Below are 5,203 nucleotides of genomic sequence, written 5' to 3'. Positions count from 1 at the left end.
TCCCCTTCCTCACCCAGTACCAAATCCACCATATCTTCCCAATTTCCCTCTGCTCCCCATATCCCACAGTCCTCCCATACGTGTTTCCAGCCTTCCTCTGCCAAACCGCATACTCTACATAGCCTTTCCTTCTCCCTTTCTCAATACTTACCTTCTCTCATCTCATGTCCCAATCTGAACCTGGCAATTCTTTGGCATCTACTTTNCTCCCACCCTTTCCTTAGATATATCGGTACCCCTTCCTTCTTCGTTTTCCCATACCATTTATTATATCTTGACTCCTTTATCCTATTCCACCTGTAACGGAGCCGATTTTCTATCGGCTTCGCCCGGCCTTCCGCCTGCCGGACAGCTTGGTCGGCTCCAGGGTTCAGGAGGAGAGGAAGGGACGAAATTGCGACACTCGTGTGGTTAATGCTGAAATGTAGTGAGATTTATTCACTTAGTTAAAGTTTCTTACATTTGATATAACGGAACGGTATTTTAATCAAACTTAGTCTCTTTGTTATAGCGGGAACGTTATTTACATGGGTTATAGTGGGAACGGTATTTCAATCGCGGTATGTTCAAACGGATAGTATTATGTTAGGTTTTATCGACGCGGAATAGTTCGCTGGCGATTACTTCGGCGCGGCGGATTTATAATCGGGACTTAACCTACGGGGAATATTTACACGGGGGACACTTGTATCCGGGAGATGCTCCGGGCCGTAAAAACGGNCGGTAGAGTCGTGACAACGACTGATGGAGTCGTAAGAACGACTGTTTCGATGTGGCGGTGACAACGGCCGTTTGAGTCGTGAGAACGACTGTTTATTGATGTGGCAGTGACAACGGCCGATTGGATCTCCGGGCTCGTGGAGCCGACGGAGACGGTGTGCGCCGAAGCGCCAGGTAAGTCGAGACTACGCCTCGACCGGACGGTCAGGATGTGCCCGAGACTACGGGCCATATAGATTACGGGTAAAAATATTATAATAAAAATATATACATTATTTCAAAGTGACGGGACTCGTCCCGTCACACACCTTTCCTCTTTTTGTATCTCCTTCTCTCTCTTGATCAGGAGACTCGCCTTTCCTTCACTTGTTTCTTCCCCCTCTCCCATCTGCGTTATGTTTAATCCTCTTTCCTCAAAATACCTTATTTTATCCCTTTCCCATCCCGACAACTCCTCTCCCTTCCTCTCCTTTTCACTTATCTCCTCCCAACATAATNTCGCTAAAGCGCTGCCTTCCCCCCTTTCTAGTCGTTCTTCAAAGCCCCACGCTCTGAGCCCCGCCCTACCTCTTAATAGGTCCCTTTGTACTTCCTCCCTCACCATATATTCCGGCGTTCTTCTTTCTACCNCTATTGGGGAGACGCAGGACACCAAGTCCCCCCAGCAGCAGCAACAGCAGCGGAAGTCGACGCCACCACAGAGAGACAACGAGGGATCAGAGGTCCAAAGCGGTGATGGGTCGATCGTGAGCCGCGGGAGAAGAGCGGGGAAAAGAAACTCCGCTACACCCCCCGCGGAAACATCCTCAATTATTATGCCGGCGGAGTCAGGGTCGCGTGCGACGCGTACCCCGCCACCCGTCACATCGGCAAACTATTCTCTCCTTCCGTTGCTCGGGGGAGTCGGAGTAATTACTCCACATTAGAGAAGGCTCGGAACGAGCCAGCCGGAAGCTCCAAGAGCCGGAGCGCTAAACATTGTCAGCGTTGCCGCTGCCGAGGGCGTTCTCCCGTAAATATCAATCCCGTGACCCACGAGCGTGTCGAGCGGGAAGTGTCGAGATCGCCTCGTAGCGGTGCGTCCGTCGATACGCAGAGCCCGCGGCGTTCTGTCAACAATACGTTCCCGCAGCCGTCTCTGCAGCGCCCCGCGCCGCGTCTTGTTCCCGCTGACAGGCGGGGCAGGCGCACGCGGCTAGCTGAAAGAGACGCGCTGGTCGGGCGTGCGGCGGGCGTCGCGACGTTGATCGCGAATTACTTCGGGAAGGAGGCAATGGACGCCGGGCATCGTCGAAACGTATCCGCGAATCGTCCAATGCGTGCGGGGTCGGAGCGACCGCGTCGAGGAGCAGGACATGCGCCCGGTGAGCGAGACGGCGCCAATAGGAAGGGTAATCACCAAGGGGTATCGGGAGAAGGACGCGCAAACNAGATACGCGAAGCGGCGCGTATACAGGCGCTGTACAAGGGTAACCGTCGCACAGCTGTTTGGAAAGTATTTCATGGGCCTCCTGAATTCTGCAAGGTGNAGAAAGATCGGGTCTATGAGTATTCCACCGAGNTATATCGCGGCGGCTTGCCGCTGGATTGCGCCGACGTCGTGGAGACAGCCCAACCTCTAACTGCTGGTGAGATGGCGTTTCTCACGGTTTCTCACGGATTCCTCACGGAGCGAGAGGTCGATCGTCGCATCCGGCGTGTGGGCAACTCAGCGCCGGGGCCCGACGGAGTAACTTACAAGGACCTCCGTGAAGCCGATCCTGGATCANTCCTTCTCATGGCGCTTTTTAACATCTGTTTGCGCCTAGAGGTGGTTCCCGCGTCCTGGAAGAACTTCAACACCGTGTTGGTGTACAAAAAAGGCAGCCCGAACGATTTAGAAAATTGGCGCCTTCTCGCTATGGGTGATACTACGCCCAAAGTTTTCGCCGCGGTCGTAGCCGATCAACTGAAGGACTGGACGATCTTTTATAAAAAATTTAGCTTAGTATGGAAGGGCTTCCTGCGAGACGACGGGTGCTACGAGCACAACTTCGTCCTGCAAGAAATCCTGACAAATGCGAGGCGCACTTGACGAGAATTGATCGTGGCGTAGCTGGATCTATCCAATGCGTTTGGATTGGTCCCGCACGCGACGATCCGGGAGGGCACTAACTCGGTCCGGCGTGCCTGGGTCCCTCACAAACTTGTGGGGGTCTATGTACGAAGGGTGCACTACATGTGTGCGCACGTCCAATAGGTGGACGGCACCAATCCCCATCCGCTCTAAAGTAAAACAGGGATACCCGCTAAGCCCGATCGGTTTTGATTTTGCGATAGACTTTGTGCTGCGCGCGGCCACCGCAGTAAACACAGGCTATAAAATCTTGGGGCAGCGGTGGTCCGCACTTGCGTACGCGGACGATATCGCCCTAATCGCGGATTCTCCAAAGGGGATGCGACGACTTCTCACCGTCGTGGAGACCGAATCGCGGTCGGTAGGTCTGCGATTCAACCCCGCAAAGTGTGCGAGTTTGCATATCCAAGCGGGGAGGGTGTATCGCGTCCTCCCGACTTTCTTCGAGATCCAGGAAGAGATGATGCACTGCTTGTCAGAAGTGGAGTCTTACAGGCANCTCGGCATTCCAACGGGGTTTTCCGTTAATCAGAACCCCTATTCCACGATCCAAGGCATGATGGAGAATTTGCAGCGCGTCGAGCGCTCATTGCTAGCCCCGTGGCAGCAAGTCGAGATGGTGACAACTTACATCCTGCCACGTCTCGACTTCTTGTTGCGGGATGCCAAAGTGGAGAAGGGCCTCGTTAAGGTCGCGGATAAACAAAAAAGGAGGCTGGCCAAGTCGTGGCTCAACCTCTTTTAGCGCGCCAGCGCGGAAGTAGTCTACCTCCCTCCTAACAAGGGGGGCTGTGGCCTGCTTCCGCTCGCTGACCTCGCCGACGTCCTGACGATAGCGCACGTCTTCCGTGTTCTCACGGCTGGCAACGCTGGAGTCAGAAACCTGGCGTGGGCGTCGTTGAGAGGAATGCTTCAGCGACGAATTGGTGCAATACCAACGGACATCGCTTTTTTTCTCTCGGACTCGACCGAGAGAAAATTCCGCGAGGGTGGAGAGCGCTCCTTTTGATCCAATGCGCGGAACGCGTGTAGACGGCAGTCCTCAAGATTGCGGATCCGCTGGATGTGGGCAAAAGAGACCCGGAAGCTGCTTTTGGAGTGTCGGGTTCCAGGGGTAACCTGGTAAAGATCCCACAAGAGGCACGGGCGCAGGTCATACACACATTATGCCTNGCTGTCGCATCATGTTACACGAGCACTTTGCTCGCCAAAAAGGACCAAGAAAAGGTGTTCGAGGTGGCCATGCGTCATGGAGTGAGCAATCACTTCATGCGCACTGGCAGTTTTACCCGCTTCGCCGACTGGCGCTTCCTGCACCGAGCCCGACTCGACGTGTTGCCGCTCAGCGGCGCACGCCGGTAGGGGAAGGGCGATGCGCGTTGTCGGCGCTGCGGAGAGAGTCCCGAGACCCTTCTTTACGTCATCATTCATTGTGGAGTCTACGCGGATGCGATACAGCTCAGGCATGATGACTTGTTGCTCCGTCTTGCTTAGGCTTGCCGTCTGCCAGGTAATGTTTGGATTAATCAGCGGGTCGAGAAGGTCGACGACGAATTCGCGAGTCTTTGGCCCGACCTCGTGATTCGTCACGAGCAGTCGAGGTCGATTATTATTAGTGACGTCACAGTGCCCTTTGAGAACCGTCATGAGGCGTTCGATGAGGCAAGAGCGAGGAAAGTCGACAAGTACTCTCCTCTTGCGGAGGCCCTCACGCGTGAAGGGTACCGTATGATTGTCACGCCGTTTGTGGTCGGTTTTCTCGGCTCATGAGACCGGAGAAATGAGTCTGTGCTGAAGCTGCTGTTTCCAACACGTATGCAACGATGATGCGCCGTCTCACGGTCTCCAATACCATACGCTGATCGCGGGACATTTACGTGGAGCACGTCTCCGGGATGCGGCAGGACGCGGCGGCTGATCGGTCACCCGGCGGAACGCTCGGAGACAACACGCGAGCGATTCGCCGACGCTACGGGGAACGGGAGATGGCGATCCTGGCGCACCGCGGACGCCAGGCGTAGAGTCCTCCTCACCTATATATATAGAGTTGTATAAGTTATGTTGCGTTAATGTTTAGTTTTTATTTTTCTGGTTCGTCGCGTCTAACTTATTCCGAGAGTGAATGTCGCGTAAGTTATTGTTGGGTCATTTTTATTTTTATTTTTATACTTTTATTTTTTTTATTTTATGACCATAGTAATTTTTAATTTTGACTTCTATTAGGAGTATAAATAAGTTTCCGCCGTTTGACAAAAGATGGTCTCAATAGTATGTTATTGTTAAAATTGTCAGCTGTAAAACGTCATATCGTAGGATTGGACATCTGCTAACAACATAACCTTGAAATATTAGCGATTTTGTATCAGC

Source organism: Pseudomyrmex gracilis, unplaced genomic scaffold (assembly GCF_002006095.1).
Source record: "Pseudomyrmex gracilis isolate BER0280 unplaced genomic scaffold, ASM200609v1 scaffold_572, whole genome shotgun sequence".
Taxonomy (NCBI): Eukaryota; Metazoa; Arthropoda; class Insecta; order Hymenoptera; family Formicidae; genus Pseudomyrmex; species Pseudomyrmex gracilis.
Note: the sequence above shows the minus strand (reverse complement) of the source record.